Source organism: Ruditapes philippinarum, unplaced genomic scaffold, assembly GCF_026571515.1.
Source record: "Ruditapes philippinarum isolate M1 unplaced genomic scaffold, ASM2657151v2 ctg10550_1_1_1_1, whole genome shotgun sequence".
Lineage (NCBI taxonomy): Eukaryota > Metazoa > Mollusca > Bivalvia > Venerida > Veneridae > Ruditapes > Ruditapes philippinarum.
In genome coordinates this window covers 22,727-42,730 of record NW_026857802.1, presented here as the reverse complement: position 1 = coordinate 42,730, position 20,004 = coordinate 22,727, and positions in this window count along the sequence as shown.

The following is a 20,004-nucleotide window of genomic DNA, read 5'->3' as shown; positions in this document are numbered from 1 at the left end:
GTTCGCATTATGAATTGTTGAATTTTATTTGCTGTTTTTATGTGCTTTAAGTACAGAGTGGGATATTCTATGGATTTGTATACTGAAATTGTTTATTATGAAGTATACAAAGTACCCACCACCTATTTCACTATGTACTACTCTGATAACAATAAGAACAAATTTAGCTACTATAACTGAAAATATACAGACACGCTGTTGTATCATAAAAACTATATCATAAAAGTAACAACAGTTTATTAGGATGTATAAACTAGTCTCATTTAACAATGATTGAGATGTGCGCGCATGTTTTTTGTTTTAAAGATTGGGCTGTACTGCACCCTCACGGACATAATATGTCATCGTAATTCATACTCGCTCTTATATGTTAAGTATTTTTGTTTGATTTGATGTAATTAGTCGGTTCATTGAGATGTGTGCGCGTGTTCTTGTTTGATTACGAGTATGGGCTGTACTGCAGCCTGATGGACACAATATGTCATCGAAGTTCAAACTATTTCGTCTATTTAACCATTGTATTTTTGTAAATTTTGATGTTTTGCATATTAGATTTGTAATTGTATAAATGATTAACATCATATCCATATATCGGACCACTGTCTGTCTTTATAAATACTTTTTGTGGCAATTTAGCCCCTACCCCCAGAACACAAATTAATATGTTCTAAGCAGCATTAGCTAAACCACTGATGTGCCAACATAGCATGCGTGTCCAAAGATATGTCTATACTTGTGGGGCAGTTGCATACTAAAGTCTTGCTTAGTTCCACACTCATAGACACTTCCTTGGTATTTCAATCCTATTTTATATAGTGGCGACCTTAATATGTAATTATATCCATAGTAAATTAAATTGTATTTGTAAATTGTATACCTTTTATGAATTTAAATATCGCAGTGCGAACTTAAAAAACTATTTTAAACGGCGGATCCAAGAGCATTTTTTTATTTATTGATACTTTTCATAGTTTTAGTATGCATGATTCCAATTCTTTCCGTTGCACGGAATGACACGCGTAATTGAAAAACACGTGTTCAAACGTTTCTGGTTCATTACATGCTGGTTATTTTTTATCGACTGAAAATGATTGACCCTTAAGTTTTGAATGGTTAACTTTTAAGCGCGTATATATTTCATCTTATTCTCGATTGTGGTGATATGAAATTAGTTTTTTGGAGGTATATTGTTGATTTCTATATTATTTATTTCACAGTGTTCGTTCCATAATCTATTTCTTTCGCTTTTTTTCTAATTATAATGTATGCTTCTTTTATACTAAGTGCTACGTCTGATAGGATGGCATCAATTCTTTCTCCTTTCGCGCATTTATCGGCGTGTTCATTCCCGACAAGACCGATATGACTGGGTACCCATACTAGCGTTAGCATGAGGTTTTCCATTTGTAACGTAGAACTAATTCTTATGATAGTATTGCACATGGTTGGTTGATTTTTAGAGCTCAATATTTTTTACTGATTTTATGAACATATTTATACCGAACATTAAAGCCACTGACCTCCAGATGGTAAAATGAAAAAAATAAATGAAATAAAATTTCAAGTAAACAGTTAATACTGATCTACTGATTTATTGTATAAATCCATTACTACTGACACCTTGATTCAAGAGAGAATGTTGACAAAAGCGTTGATATACAAGGTTTTTCTTTTCCATGATCTTCTTCGTTACTTACGCAGTAGCCAATATAAAAAGGAGATTCTGAAGATAGTCCATTTAACACGGTCACGTGTCACAACAGGAATTTAACTCAATACAGGATTGGACAAGTACCTCTAGACGCTTGCAGAAATCATGATCACAAAATAGACAAATATCGTTTTTTTTTTGCCGATTTTTACATTTTTCATTCATTATCATACATAAATCGGTGTGAAAAGATGAGTAAGACCTGTTAAAGTTCATTCCGTTGGGAAAAAAGGCAAGATTTTATCATTCAAGCGCATTGTCCGGTATATACCGGAATACGGTATTTAGTGTGGTGCTTTAATCCTTTTTTTTTTTGGCTTCCTGCTTACATTTGTTAGTGTATGATTGAACGGGAAACCAATCTATGGTTCCGCTGTAATCGTGCCAATTGCAACTTTTCGGCCAATTCCGTCACTCTTCGGATTAATGATAATAGCCGAGGTAGTTCCGATTGCAATCGTGACAATTCGGGCGATTCCGTCATACTGCAGAATCAGACGAAGTAATATTACGGAAATCTTAGCTTTTTTAGTTACTTCGGTAATCCCAGTTTGTTTATATATTAAATAGGATTTCTATTTTTACTTGATTTATCGTTTTAAAGCGTAAGTAAAAGGAAGAAATAAATTATAAACGAAATTGTTCCGTTTCATTTCTTTTTCAAGACGCAAAAGTTAGTTTCTTTTATAATCGTTTTTTGTCTTTATTAGTTTTATACAATAGAGAATGGCTACTGTAGTAGTATTCCGTCTCCAAAGGGCGGTCCTGCTTACCAAAAGATCGTGACCGAATCACACAGAATATTAGTGCATAATCAAGTTATATTTAGATCTTCTGATTCTTTTATTTAAACGCAATTCTAAAGTAGAGTTTAAACGTCTTGGTGAGTTAAGCCCATGCATACCATTAACCTTACCACGTGCTGATCTACAGATAGCGCATCCTGTGTTGCATAGATATTTTATGTGAAACATAGTTGATACATGCTTATTAATTAGTACCACGTAACGAAGTTTTTAGTGCATTTACTTGTCTATAAAGCAGCTATATAAATGAAATAAGCTACTGCCAAAACGAATGACTCTTTCTTCGAAAAAAGTGGAAATAAAATGTGCACACTTTTTTCCCTTCAGTATGATAGATAGATCTCCACGTGGGAGAGCCAATGTTAGTATTTTTACGATTGATTATTTTCTTTATTAGTTTTATACAATAGAGAATAGATTTCAAACCGTTTTTGACAAAAAATATTCGTTTTTCAAAAACAAGTTGTTACTGTTATCGTCAGCATGTTCCTGTTCATTTAAAATCTGTAGACTTCTGGTCCTTCTTTTGTCCAAATGTGCATGAATAACACTGGTGCTCAAACAAAGGGGCAAAGGCGCTCGTCCAGTCTTGGGCTTACCGTATCTATCCCTTTAAAAGCGAAACTTTTTTTTCGAAGAAAAAAAACCAGAAAAAACAACTAAATAAACCCTTTATAATTATACAAATACCGTAATTCATAAAAAATGTAATAATAAATTGAAAAAAAAAACAATTTTAAAGGGATGGGATGATGGCACAACTTAGAAAGCCTTTCCTTTTAACAGGAAACTTTATTTAGTCTCACTCCACAACTAGGTCCGGAAAATTCCCGGTATCCGGTATGCCCTGGATCGTTTATCAATTTTCGTCATTTAGAAGGCCCCTATTACATTTCAAGGTAAAGGTTAAATCGATAAATTGGTCATCAAATATATAAAATAAGTAATCAATTATAATGTTAGCGCCATGAATTACTACAAATATAAAAAACAAAAGCAGTTATTCGTTTAATTATATGTTTGATAAAATTCCGGAATCCGTTCGAACCGGAGCACAGGTCGCAGCATATTGTCCTTTACGACCACGTGATACTAGAAAAAAAAATCCGGATGAAAGAATTCCGTGGTATAATAAAAGAAGATATTTCCCGTTAGTGGAAAAGGGAACTGTTTGTTTTCAGAGCAATAATGTTTAAGTATGTACATTTTTAAGTGTCATTTTGATTTCTTTCAACTTTATAATGATTTAAGGAGGCATTTTGAAATATTAGCAAGATGGCAGTTTCACTGCTATCTTCTGGAGGTCAGCTGCTTTAAATGTTAGGAAATTCACAAAATAAAATCAGTTATATATCATTATTCCCCTGTTATACATCATTCATTAACAAATTATGACGAGTTTAATACAACAATGGTTTTAATCTTATCTTGACAGTATAAATCACGTGACATTTCCGTAATTTATAATGTCTAAAGCAAATGACATAGACATGCAAGTCTATCATAATAGACAACGCAAATCAAAATGCGTTTTTCAGTTTTTTTTTTGCATTGCATATTAAATAAAATGGTATTTTCTAACGTGTGCGTCCCAAGATAAGTAAGATATTGACAGTGATTTTTTCAATGTTTTATGAATAGTAATTAGGATACCGTTACCATTTTTCTTTCATATTTTGTATTTTGTCGCTTGTTCTTTTTTTACAATAACTGTCTCATCTATGAAATTAAGGCATGTCAAAATGTTTCGGACATAGTGACTGATGTTCAAAAAGTACTTAAACTATCTACTGTCCGTCTGACTCCTTACATCATTTTATTTGCATGCAGGGCAATATAATCATTAACAAAGATAGTTATTGGTGTAAGCAAATGAAAGAATCGCTATAAAACTTTAATAGTTTACTTTATCAGTATTTGGGATGGTAGCGTATATCTGCCATTCCCTACTTTAAATATGTACTTCAAATATCTGTTTAGCTATTTTTCTTTTACCGTAGATATTTATTTAATGCATTACATTTGCTGTCCCTAATGTAAAAAGAAAGGAAGATCCTTGAAGAGACATGATAAGGAACAAATTTTACGACGCAGACCGATTAATTCGCGATAATTTACTCTTAAATCATGCACAGTAATGAAGGGCCTTTAAAACATACAAAGAAGTAATCGCGCATTATCATCTATCTGCAGAACATGCGTTTAAAAATAGGGGGTTAATAGTGCAGTCGTTATATCACGAACAAATGTGCACTAGTACAATCTTATATATAAGGATGCTTCTTATTCGGTTTTATTCCGAACAATTATACTAATACGAAGCTGCTGTTTTGTTTAGACAAACCGAACAATCAAACAGTGTTGCTCATTACGTCTAGTTATAGCGATGACGATACAGCATATCATGATAATTATTTATTATTATAATATTGCTGATTAATTATTATGATAGTGAGTGAATGTGTAACTATGCTGATTTCATCATATTCCAATCTTATAAAAGGCTAATAAACTTACAGTATACATTTTCTATAGAGACGAGTTGTTAATTATTTTCTTTCTTTTTTGTGTTTAATTAATTGACTATCTGAAATTAAATTAAATAGTTTCTTTTTTTTAAATATGCGTATACGCATTGTAAGATGAATAATTAAAGTGTAGCAGTTAAAAAAATTAAAATTTTTGCTTAAAAATATTAACAATGGACAGCCTTTTCAGTGATGGAAATATCACTCTAGTGTTGCTTTAAATATGTCGGTGCATTAATAATGTATCTAGTCTTACAGAACAGAACAGAACATTATTTTATTTTGACTTGTACATAGTACATAATCAATATCATACATAGTGTGATAATACATTGCAATACATTACAATACATTTTCAATACTAATTTTCAATGCATTAAAACAAACTTTAAAGACAATGTCACGTTACTTTAGTTACTTTAGTAATTATTCAAGAATGTTATTTCAAATTAACAAAAAATGATATTATAGTGTTGAGGATAAACTGTTTTTAACATAATCAAATAGAAGATATTTGTTAAGTTCAGTGTAAGATCGGAATATATTTCACCGAGTGAGCACCAAAAGGTATATTTCACGAGTAGCACAGCCACGAGTGAAATGTGAACTTTTGGTGTTCACGAGGTGAAATATATTTCGATCACACACTAAACTAAACAAAATTCTTTTTATTACATGCAATCAAACGTTAAAAGGGACATTTGTACCTAATTATCAATGAATAGCGCGCCAAATAATTATACAACGTGACGTCATTAAGTTGGTTTCCAGTTCTGTGTACGCTGGTATTTCACTGAAACAACGTAAGGAGCTTAAATGCAAAACAGTGAAATTATCAAATTGATAATTTCACTGTTTCAAACCGTGAAATTATCAGTTTTAATTCACTGATATATTTCTATAAACCATCGAAATGCATGTAATAAATATACATGTTTACATAGCAGACATATCTTCCAAAAAAAATTTATACATAAAAATGTTGAATGGAAATTTATATATTCTTTAATTAATATATATTCATAAATCAAATTTATCTGACAGAATTCACAATAATATTTCTGTAATTTAATGACTCTTTTATATATTTTGCCAGATTAAATAATATATTCCTTTGATTGTTACAAAGTAGTTCAATAAACTTCATCATGGAAGGCCTTTTATAGTAGTATTTTTTAATATATTGTTTCTAATTTCTAAGAAGCATGGGCATATCAATATGAAATGGCATTCGTCCTCTATATCAACAGTGTTACAACAAAGACAATATCTTTCATTACGTGACAAACTATTTTGACCATACTTTCCAGTTTGAATTCTCGGTGAATGACCTGACATTCTTATTCTTGTAATAAAAAATCAATAGTGTTTTGGTAAAATATCTAAGTATTTTTCATAAAACAGTGTTAATTTACAACTTTTATAAAGATCCAATACTAAACTGTTTTCAATCGCTGTATTCTAATCTTGTCTATAATTATCCAACATTCTTTGTTTAAACAGTCTTGGAAAAATTTTACAATCAACTTTATTAATAGTAACAAAATAATCGGAATACCCATACATATCAAGCATGTTCTTAACATCAGTAACCCAATTATTACAACCTTTATGACAATCGTATAAACTTTGTTCATAAACCTTCTGCAAGATAATATTATCTGTAACTACCAATCTACACCAACATTTTATAATTCTAACCTATCTATTTATGAAAAGAGGATATCTACCTAACGCTTGCGTAAGATGTAAAATTCTTTTACAAAATGTCATGTGTATACGTTCTATGTCTTTGGACTCATTAAAGCCCCACATTTCTGAAGAGTATGATAAAATTGATCCAACAAATGCATCAAAAAGCTGACGCAATAATGTAGGCTGAAAATCATTTTTTTACAATTATACAATAACATATATAAAGTTTTTAAAGATTTACCAATCAAATGTTCCCTTTGTAACGAAAAAATACCAGTGTAGCTGAAAACTGTGCCAAGATGATTAAAATGGTCTACAATTTCTATTTCTTGTCCGTTATTAAACCATTTTTCATTGTTAAAAATATTTCCCCTTTTTCTAAATATCATTATCTTGTTTTTTTTTCAATATTAACTTCTAATCCCCATTCTATACAATAAGTATACAATAAATCAAGGCTATTTTGTAAGTCATCCGGGCTTTTGCCTATTATAGCCATATCAATTGCAAAAATAACAAGATCAAAATAATATCGTCAATTAACAAACCAGAGCTTAATATATCATTCAAAATAAGTATATCTTCGTATTTTGATATTGCTAAAAATGTTAAACTATGCGTTTTTGTCAACAACTTTGGTTGTGTTTTAATTATTTTACACTACATGAAATGTTTTTCTAATTATTGCGGTTATAATGATGTTTTAATCTTTTCTGCATTTTGTTTCCTTTTCAGGGATTATTACCCGTAAGTATTATACTTATATCCAACATAAATGCTTTAAATGCTACCGTTTTTAGGACTTCACAACAATGTACTTAAGCGAGTATCTTAAACTATATGTGGTCGTTCTTTGCATGTTTTTGACCGTTTCTTTTAATGTTTTATGTTTACATACCAGTATAATAACTCAAAATAATAAATGGATATTAATTGAATATTGAATACTAAACTAAAACAATTAGTCGATTAAATGGGATAAAAACAACAAGGCCGGAAATTATGTTGATGCCCAATGTGGTAATTCTGTTTTAATTGTTAATATAGCGGTTGCCTTTTATGCTGTTTTGTTTCATATGTTTTGCATGTGTTCTGTTCCCTGCCTTGATTTAACCTCCTCCACTACAACCCGTGTTCTGATTCATTTCACAAGTGTCTACCGTCTCTCTGCCACGGTTTTTGAGCCCTATTATTGTCATTTGTCTCCTTGTTCATATGTACTAAAAAAAACAGTATCGATTTTGTAAATTTTGTTTACTCTTATACTTCTACTTAATTTTTATTATTTTCATTATTTCTGGTATCCGATTTTAGGTGTTTTGTTACCGTACGTTGACTATAAACATAAAAGCAGTTAGTTCTTTTTGGAAAGAAAGGAAAATGAGAAAGTAGATTTTTTTAAAACCAATCAGCCTTTTTCCCTCTTTGAAAATTAAAGATATAAGGTTACAAAATAAAACCCCAATAAGAACCACATTATTATTATGCACCCTTGATATAAAATTTAAAACTTTAAATTTATTCGGGAAGTCAAATTTTGATAATTTTAAATTCTTTTAAAAATAGTAAAAATTGAGTCTTTAAAATTTGATAAAACCCAAAAACAATTTGTTTTCGTCACAAATCCCAAAAAACAAAATTATTTTTTCCAGGGCTAAAATTTATTAAAAAGATTTATCCGAAAAAATTTCCCCTCCCTGCTTTATCTTTTAAAGCTTTTTATATTAACTTTTAATTTTTTACAAACTAGTTGTAATTTAAGGAGGATAATTATAACAACTTCTATTGCCGTGCTATTTCAACCTTGTGTCAACAAAACATTTTTTACTTGAGCAATAAGTAATTGTACACAATATTGTATTTCGACATTCAGTAACTTATTTGGAAGGGCATAACAACTTCTATGGCCGTGAATATTCTGCTTTTATTTCAACAAAAATATCTTATGCTTTAGCAATGTATAATCTACACATGTCTATTTGTGGACGTTCCTTGATTTATTGCAATTTTAGAATGTCTTAACAACCTTTAATGCGGTGCATATTCTGCTATTATTCTAACAAAACAGTCGATTGCTGTACACATGACGCATGATGCAAATGGACAACCGGTGATAAATGATATTTATTTAATGCTTTTCAATGGATTATTGAAATATATCAGTAGATTAAATCCTGATAATCTCACTGTTTCAAACAGTGAAATTATCATTTTGATAATTTCACTGCTACGGAACTACTTTTTTCCCCTTCAATGAACCCCATATACATGTACAAAAGTACAACTTGAGTTGTCTCCCTTCTATTTACTCTCTTTATTTACAAACAACAAATTACATGTACTTCCTCTTTATTCATTTACTTCTTGTCGTCTGCAAAAATGGAAAGAACTTGCAAATTTGGATGCTTCTGCCCTAGATGATATTTTTAATAACTTCTATGATAAAGAAGAGTATGGAGATTTTCAGGTTGCAAACAGAAATTTTAGGGAAATTGATCCTGATGACTTCCTGTTAGAAAATGAAAATAAAAAAATACAAAAAAGAAAAACAGAAAGTGACATGAAATTGTTTATGTCATTTTTGATGGCAAAAAATGAAGCCAGGTTGCCAGAGTACATACCTCCAGATGAACTAAATCATCTTCTCTGTACATTTATTTTGGGCATAACCAAAAAAGATGGTTCCGAATATGAACCGACAACAATCAGAGGATTTATCAGCTCAATTGATCGTCATTTGAAATCAAAATCAAGCCATGTATCCATTTTTAAAGATGTAGAATTCTCTAAAACAAGAGCTGTATTAACAAAAAAACAACAGCAACTCAAGAGTCTAGGATTGGGCAACAAACCAAAAACTGCAGAAGTGTTGGATGATGCGACCCTGGATAAAATGTATGAAAAATGGTACACTTGGTGATGGCAATCCAAGAGCGTTAATACATTCCATGTGGCTTATTTGTACAAGTTATTTTGGCATGCGAACAGGCAAAGAATGCCATGACCTCTGCTGGGGAGACGTACAATTATGTATCGACGAGGTGACGGGGCAAGAATTTTTTAATGTATGACAAAGAGAGACAAACAAAAACAAGATCAGGTTGTAACCCTCGAGATACAAGGTATAAAACTATAATACAATTTTTTCTTCTAAATGATTAAAAAAAAATATCATATTACTTATTCAACATTATTTCTAAAGTATTTTTAACTTTAATTTCAACAAGAAGACAGCAAGGATAGTTGTATCCAAACTGGGACTCGAACCCAGATCTTTTGCCGATGACAAATGTCCTTTCATTGGACCATTCGGATGTACTACCACTGCCTGTTGTTAAAATTTAAAGAAAAAACACTTATTTTACTTCACAATTTTAAGTTTAAACAACAGTAATCATTTTTATTTATAATAACGAAACAATATGAATGTGTACTTTATATTTATAAATTGACAATTTGCAGAAAATGTACTCAAAGTCTCAATTTGCAGAAATTGTGCTCAATTTGCAGAAATTGTGCTCAATTTGCAGAAATAATACTCTATCTTATGCAGTGTTTTTTTCTTTATATAACTACTACCCTAAAATGGTACCGTTCCCAATAGAAAAAAGACATTATAATTCCCAATTTCCACCACTTCATAGTTCTACCTGGACAGTGGAAGCTGTTAGCTATCTTTATTTATGATGATTAATCTCATTTGTAGCTGAAAAATGGATTAAAAAATATTCCCAATAGAAGTCAAAATAACGCATTTTTTCCCAATCAGTTCCGGTACCGGCACCATTCTCAAAGTAGAGAAAAAAAAAACACTGTCATGATACAGTCAAATTTGTTAGCAATGGCCATCGAGAGAATGTGACCTTTATGCACAAGTAGCCTTTATTCAATCAAATAGAACCTTTGTAGCTCTATATATTGCCTATAATTATGTATTGGTTAGTGACCTTGACTTATAGTATGGCCAGCCGCCTTAATTTGCAGGTCATTACTATCATAGTTTTGACTGTAATACTTATTTTTGTAAAATCTAATAAACTAAGACCACAAAATAAAGTATTTTTGCTCATATCTTTTTCAACAATTTTCATACCTTAGAATCTATGTAATTATTTTTTTATGTTTTCAAGATTTATTTATTTAACAAATTTTATGTTAAAGAACTGTAAAACCAAAGGCATTTGGCAATGATGAAGACACACGAAAATGCCCTATTCACCTCTACAAGATGTACCAGAGAAAAAGACCAGAGAGCATGTGTTCGGATGAAAGTCCTTTCTTTCTGACACCAGGCGGAGGCACTCAGAAGAGCTGGTATAGAAAAGCTCCAATGGGGATCAACAAACTATATAACATCATGAATGATATGAAATCAGACGCCAACATTTACAAATTCAAGAATTACCCCATATAGGTAGAGATTTTTTAATTTAAATTAATTATATAAAAAAATATCACAAAAACAAATAATACATAAATTACATTTCAGTATTGTGGTTGATAATCAACCACAATACTGAAATGTAATTTATGTAATATTTGTTTTTTTTCGGGATGTTACTGTAAAACTGAAATGATTTCATTTCCCAAATTGATACATTAAATTAATAATTACCATATAAACATAGCTCAGTTGCAGTGAATTTTTTAGTGAAATTTTTTGTTTTAAATTTTTAAAATTAAAATTTTTTCATTCATTATTTTTTGCTATAAATAAAAAGAATGTACTGATTTGTCAATTAAAGGTGAGCCCCAATTTCACAACCACTCTCCAAAGCTGTACTTTAAGTGGAAATTTTTTCATTTGAAATTATGTTGTATTTTCATTTGTCATAAATTTAACTAATATAAATAGACGAAATTGTCAATGCTATGTCATGGTTCCAATTTTAATGAAGATGTCACAAAATTGATGCAATGCCAGGGCTCTCCTTTGGTAAAATTGGGGCCGAATATACGGCCCCATTCCCCCCACCCAAAAAGTGCGTTTTTTTCCCCCTAAAACCAAAAAAAAAATCCCCCTTGAAATTAAATTTTTAACTGGCATAGAAAAAACGCCGATTGGCGAATATATATTCCGCAAACGGCAACCGGGAAATAGTATGTATTCCGCGGACGGCAATCGGAAATTAGTATATATATAAATATGACGTTCTGGACAGTTTGTAGCATTCCAAAATGTCGCATGATTTCAAGTCTTACTGAAAAAAAAAAATTCCCCCTTGAATGAAAAATATTTGAAAATCATGCAAAATCCCCCCCCCCCCCCCTGCATGGACCCTGGCCCCAGTCTCAAAATGCTAACGAGAGCCCTGCATGCATGTGTGTAAATGTATGGATTAAACTTATCCTGGATTAAATAATTGTGAAATTGGGGCCCGTTCGTGGAAGTTCTAGTTCAGGGGACCTTGTGAATTACATATAAATCAGGACAATCGTTTTCATTTTTTAGTTAGTCCAACACCCAATATTCAGGTCTAGGAAACCCTTAAATTTACAAATTATTTGTATACCGGTATTTACAAATCATTTGTAAATTGAAAGATTTTTCAATTTACAAATTTAGCATGCAATTTTTCTTAACAAAACCTAAACAGGTAAAGGGCGAAGGGGCTTAACTAGTAGACATCTTGACACACTTTTGCAAAGTTTCAATAAATTTTAATAATTTTGATATAAATTATAGTTTGCTGCTAATCTCGTGTTAAATCTAATTCCGCAGTATCATACGTCATTATTTTCGAAAACAAAATTCTGCAATGACACTTACCATGAATGTAAAAGTGCGCTAATTTTAACACCTATCTATTTTCATTCAAATTTCTCTAAAATCAAGGGCAGCAAAAATTGTTAGTAAACAGGTTTTTGATTATAAACTGTATAAATAAAATTTATAATCAATTTAAAGACAAATCATGACTTTTGATCAACATGTAATAAATTTATGTGAAACAAAACAATAAATTTAGTAGAAAGAATCATTTAACAACAAAATAAAATATTATACCTCATTTGCATGTATACGCCCTTCTATATTGAATATGACGTCATCCAGGCCATAATTATAAGAATTATGGACCGGCCCCGGTCTCTATGCGGTTTATGGACCGGATGACGTCATATTAAATTTAGAAGGGCGTATGCAAATGAGGTATAATATTATTTTATATGTACCACGGAAATACACACATTATACTTTGATCTTTTTTAAAAGCGTAGTCAACATTTTAAAGCGAAACCTTCTGTAACAGTGCAAGCTTGTAAATTAAGGGGTTTCCTAGACATGATATTTATATTGAAAAAGTAAAAAAAAAAAAAAAACAAACATTAAAACATATATACAAGCTCATAAGGGTTCACTAAACTAGAACTTATTCATGCGACCATGTAGTATGACTATGTTAGTTTTTCAAAGTGTGTTTTTCTAAATTTGTTTTGTTAAATTACAGTTCAAGGGAAGAGACTGATACAAAAAACTCCAAGACGAGGGAGTTCCAGCAAATCAAATAGTACAGATATCTGGGCACACAAGAATATCACTCAATCAACAACTACAGCAAAATTAACAATGATCAATCAAAGAACATTTCTGACATATTATCAAATAAAATCAGTAACACTCACTCAGATCTCCTAGTTCGAAGTTCAACTCCAAAGTCTGCATCCATGACCATGTCAGATTGTGTTCGTGCAGGTGACAATAATGGAAAGCCTCCACAGGGTTTATTTGCATACAGTCATTTTCAACGGCAATGTAACTTTTAATTTCAACAGCTCAATTTCTGAAAGCCTATCCCAAATGTCAGCCGTAACACTGAATCGTAACACCAGCTCCGCCTCTGGATCTGCAGTCGTTGACCCGTGTTCGCCGATAATTAGGCCATACAAACGTATCAGGATGCTACCTGACAGTGACACTGATTCTAAATTAATATGAATTAGGCAAATAAATGTACCTGTTATGTTGTTCGTTCACTAGTTTGATTTAAATCCTTGTTTTGTTTATAATTCCCACACACGTTACGAATGAAAAAAAAATGGCGGATTGAAATGAACTGACTTCGATTCACGCGCAGTAATTCAGTAGCTTTATCAGCCTAAAACTGTTGTTTTACTCTGAATAAATTTACAAAACGATTTCTTTTTCTGTTTGACATAAAATAATAAATGAATAAAACCCTGTCTAGTGAATTATATATTGAAAAATGAAAGTTTATCTGGAACTATTTTTATTACGAAATATACATGTGTTACCACGTGAAGAAGAAAGGAAAAAGTGGGGCTCCAAACGGGGAACACTCGGATAGGTAGAACATTAAAAATGAGAAATAATTCAATTAATCCATTGAAAAGCATGAAATAAAAAGAAAATTTGTTTGCTTTTGGTGTAAGATCGAAATTTATTTCATCTCGTGATGGCAAGGATTAAATATTTTCACTCGTGGCTGCGCCACTCGTGAAAATATTTATCCTTGCCATCACTCGATGAAATAAATTTCGATCTTACACCAAAACAAACAAATATCCTCTATATCTTAAGAAGTAAGTTCGTTGAACAGTTCCCTTGTACCCAATAAAATGCATGCACTTACACAAGAAAGTCCTGCGATGATGTTTTTGGGCAGGAGTTTGGGAAGCAAGTAAGACATATTTAAACCGGATACATACGGTTATGTCGGAAATCAAAGAATGAAACTGGCAACATCGGAATCGCAAAATTTCCGAAAGTTTAAAGAAGGATACTCAATAATAGTGCAATACTATAGACCAACTTCAACTGTAAAAATGGTTATCAGGTACAATTGTATTCCGCGAAGGACCTCTCGTGTATAGAATTGATATCGGTAACAATCAGGTCTGAAAAAGGCATGTTGACCAGCTACGAAAATCAGAAATGAATACTGGGCTATCTCGCCGCAAATGTTCACCGTTAAGCACGAGAACGCTTAATTTGTCATTGATGCCAGTTATAACCGAGAGAAATGACCCATTGTTAGCAACTGGCTATCCTGAGAAAATTTCATTATTAATAGAAAATAATCTCATATCTGATCTAATGTTAAGGAAACGAATATTCTCATTGAGAGAACGCAAACCACCTTATCGTTTGTCATACTGAGTTCACTACGTAACTGTATAATCATTCATGGGCGTACAGACAGTAAATGTGCTATCTAATTAAACATTACACAACTATGTTGTACAATACCTTTGAATGAACTCGTGTGAACTGTAATAAAAAGTCAATGGTGAATTAAGAACAATAGGTCGATAGTTTTGTTTGGTTTATGAATAAATTAATCTTGAATATCTCACGTTGTTAAATTATTCTACCAGTTGTCTCTATCTTGTTATTTGATTATTTAATTCGTATTAATTAATGATAATGGACTAAAATGCTAAGAAAGAACTGGTGTGTATAACTCTGTTATTTGTTGGTCAAACTGTATTTCTAATAAGCCCCGCCTACTAATCGTATATAAGCGTGCCACGCTCTGTATCAAATCAGTTAATAAACGATAGTTAAACATTATAGACGTGTTACTTCTCTATAGAAAACATAACAATCATTTTATACTACAATCTTGTTTGTTTTACATATGACTTTAATAGTGATGTTTTAATAGTTGTGTCGCTCTATTTTTCAAAACTAATAGCCGGTCAGTATTATTTGTAACCATTGTGTTCTTATTATTACTTTTTTGCTAAATCAATATGTTAAAGAAGTAAATCATTTTCAATTTGAATCTTAACGCATTGATATTCTTATGTATCATCACTCGTGCAAACATGACTTCAATTTTGCAAATATAATATAAAGCCCAATATACTTCGTCATTAAAAAAACCTTAATCACCCAATGTTGTCAATCTAATACATTTCATATAACCTTCCTCTGCTACACAAAACGTTTTCGATAATGTTTTAGCTAAGGTCAATTAACCTTTAAATGAATTTTGGATGCCTTTTGTAAATTATATAATTTGTCACATTCCTGTGCGCAATAAAGCTGAGGCTGAATCTATAAAAACAAAGCTAAGCTTGTGGGAAATGAATTTCATTATTGTCCCCATAACTCGATTGCTCATAGTGTGTTCAATATTGCATTTGTTTGAAATACATGGACATAATATGGAATGGAAATACATGGAAATACAAAATGCCTCAGATTTTAGAGACAAAAAAAAACAACCGAATAAAGCGCTGTACTGATTTAAGGACTTAACATTTATTTCTTTAGTAAGCATCCAAAACAAGATGTTAAAGTTCTTTGCATCTACGGCTTCTTTTAAGGTAATGAGGATTTCAATTTTAAAAATAGAATATAAGAAAAAATAATTCAGTATAATGAATATTTATTGAATATTGAATAACAAAACAAACACAATTAGTAAATTAAACAGGTTAAAAACAATAAAGGTGGGAATTATTTGATGCCTGGTCCTAATTATGTTTAAATGATAAATATATCGGTTTTCTTTTATTCTGTGTTTGCATTTTAATTCCCATGTAAAGATTCTTATATTTCTTTAGTGTCATGGATTAAATTTCTTTTACTTACATCCTTCTATTCAGTAGTTTTTGTTTATACTTATTATTCTTATAAATTTTATTATATTATATTATTATGTAAAAGATGTACATGCATGTATTGTAACAATATGTAATGTAATAAATTTCATTTTGTTTACAATAACTATAAATAAACAGAACAGAACAAAACAAGTTTATTCAACAATAAAGAATTTAAGTTACGATCCTCTCCCATACATGCAAGACATATAAACATAGGTCAATATACATGCATAAATATATAGTTATATTGTTATAATTTTATATATTACACAAATTACAATAATTAATGTTAAAGTCAAGAAAAAACATCAATACTACAAGACATTATCAAAACTACAATCTACCAACAACAAAAAAATAAAACATACATCTTGTACGTTAGTACTAGCATAGTATTGCGAAGTATTGATGCATGAAATAAAAAAGGAGGTCAAATTATTTTACCGTGCGTTTGACCTAGTGACGTTTTCAAACTATCCGTTAATCCTTCATGCTGACCCTTACTGGTCAAATTTGTCGTCTGCTGTTGTGAATTCATGCTTGCGTCACGATAACTATCGGTATACTGCGATGTATTCACACTATCATCATAACAGTTTGAGTTTACAAACTTAACAAATGATCCGAAAGTACTTGACTTCCCGGGATTTAAGAGGCTTTGTTACCTTTATCAGATTTTGATTCACTAATTGTATTTCTGTTTTTTTCTTTTATTCCGACCTTTTTGAGGCATAATAATATAACTATGATATTCCTTATCGAACATTCAACAAACTTTTATAATTTGCTTGACAATTTTTATCGATAAACATGAATATTTATAAAATTATCTCTTTGAAAATTTAGCACGTCTTTACACATCGACATTGACCTTGACCTCAAGACAAAATAGCTGTAAGTTCTAAATTTAAGTTTGATAGCAGATATGTGATAGCAGATATTCTAACAAGTGACGTGTTAAGCAATTAAGATAAGATATTTTGACCACGCCTTATTTCCAAAATAATTATTCGAAAGAAATTACTCAATTGCATTTTGATTTTTATAAACTTGCATAAATTACAAAACTATTTTTGTTCACTATGTTATGGGATTTTAAAGATGACCTTTAAATATGTTGTTATGGGTTCTTTCAATTTGTCACTGTTTTTCATGAATATTTTCGAAATATTTTGTGTCGTTGTTTGTCTACTCAAATTTGAAAAAAAAAATAATAAGGTATTTGAATCGAAATAGCAAAGTTATCAATACTTAATATATACTAATATAAAATCTGATGACTATGAAAACAAAATTAAAATATTTTTTTGTCCACATCTTGACAACTATTTAGTCCTTAAAGATGACGCTTAAAATGAATTTATTAAAATGCTGGGGTCTAATAGATATCAGGCACATTTGCTTCGTTTATAGTAAACATGCATCGTCGGAACATGCTGCCAATGGTTTTAATTCTTAGAACCACATTAACAAACATTAATGCACGGCTGTAACCGCATACAAAAAAAAATGTGTATGATCCTAGTGTCGGATTGTACGAATGAGACACAATTAGATATTTGAATTTTTACATGCATTTCATTCTTTTTTTCTAATAATCATTCATGCACATTCGAATTTTAATTTTACGTCACTGCATTAGTTATGCCATACAATATTAATGCCCATTAATTTTATCATTGTGACAGTACTTTAATGTTAAGACTGGTGAAATAATAATTATGTTATACAGCTGTATACAGATTAATGGTCATTGACTTTCATTTAAGGAAACAAGTTTTATAAATCACAAGGTAAAAGGTACAGAACAGGCATTATACTCAGGAAATAACATTGTAACACACTATACTAGCTTTTCATATTTGTACTAGAATTTTGTAACATATTTTATTTTATCTTTCAGATTGCTTGTAATATTTACACACAACGGGAGAGAGGTAAGAACCTTTAAACAATTAAACCCAATGTTACACTGAATTGAACTACCTATATTGAACTTCAGATAATAACAGTTATAAACATATTATATATTGTTAAAGTATAATCAAATTCTATACAACATAGAAATCACCCTTTTTCATAATTAATGATATTTAATGACTTAAGATAGTAAAAATACATTTTTGATTATACAATTTAAATTTACAAACAGTGAAATTTGCAGTAAAAGTATAAGTGCATAAAACTGGCATTAATACCAAACGGCAATGTTCATTGTTTTTCAACTGGAAAGTTAGAGTAATCGCAATGCATAATAATTAATCAATTAAATGTTATAGACACAATACCAAATGATGAACAAATGTTTACGAAGGCAAACAAATTTAGCCATTATGCTGTACGCTATTGGTATATCTTATTGTAGATAAGTATGTGACTGTAAATGATCAAAGTAACTTTAAAAATCTATATTAAACAATATCATGTAAAAGACGGTGATGTAAAGTATCATTTATCATGTTATTAACGTCATTTCCTGACGAATCTATAGTTCTCATGTTTTTGCCTTCCTAATTGTACTTTTTATGTCGTTATTTTCGTTCCTTTGAAATTGGAATATTGTTTCTGTTTTTCACTTCCTGGTTCTAGTCTGGTTAAATTAAATATATCGTTACCTTCGTTCCTATAAACTTAAAATTCTAAGTTTCGGTGACAGAGAGCTGTCGTTTTAAAATATCAAAGGTAATCGTTAAACTTAAGTCATGTAAATTAAGTTAAAAATCAACCTATAACTTAACAAATTTATATTATCATCATTATACGTTGAATTTTATAGTGTATGCAGCACAAATTTAATATGAAATATCTGAGTCATTTGTCGTTGCAAAGGGATAACTAATATTAATTTAACTTTATTCAAACAATTTTAAGAGTGCGCTTTTATGACTTGCTAAGTAACGCTGTTCATATAAAATATTATAAATATTGTTTCATTATGGTGACTTTTTAGGATATGCTAATGACATGATTTCATTATTTTGATTCAATAATGATATTTACAACATCTTCTATATTTCAATTAGTTGTTGGTCAAATAATAGTGAATGATTGCTTCAAATGTCATTTCATTTCATTCTAACTTTGCAACGATATATTAAAATAAGTAGTGAAAAAAGTGTGTACAAATATATTGAAATTGTGCAGCAAAATGTAGAGGCATTAAAAGGCAATTGTAGAAACCAGGTCAATCTTTAGTGAATGTAAATTTAAATTAAAATGTATCTTATAAAATAAGAGTTCATAAAATGATTTAGACCAAATCACAAATTGAGGGTCAATATGGTCATAAAATAATTAGTCGATTAGTATACAAGTAAGTCGTTCTAATGGTATACAAGTATGTGTATTTTATCACAGCTAAATTGATATGAATCAGTTTCAGTTAAAATAGACTCCGGTTATAATAGACAGTTCAATAGTATGTACGTCACTTACTGTTTTTCGCATTCTTTTTGTAATTGGATGATAAACTGAATCAGATAAAAAAAACAAAATATCTTTATCATTGTTCCTACGAAAATACAACATTATCATATATAGATTTAAGTAGGGAAAAAGCTAAAAAGTCAAATAACCTAAATGATTGTGTATAAATAAAATGATTAGTTGCTATTGTCGCAAGCATTATATTACATACTTTAAACATAGGTATAATAGAAACAGTTCTTAATTGATGTACCTGTTCTAT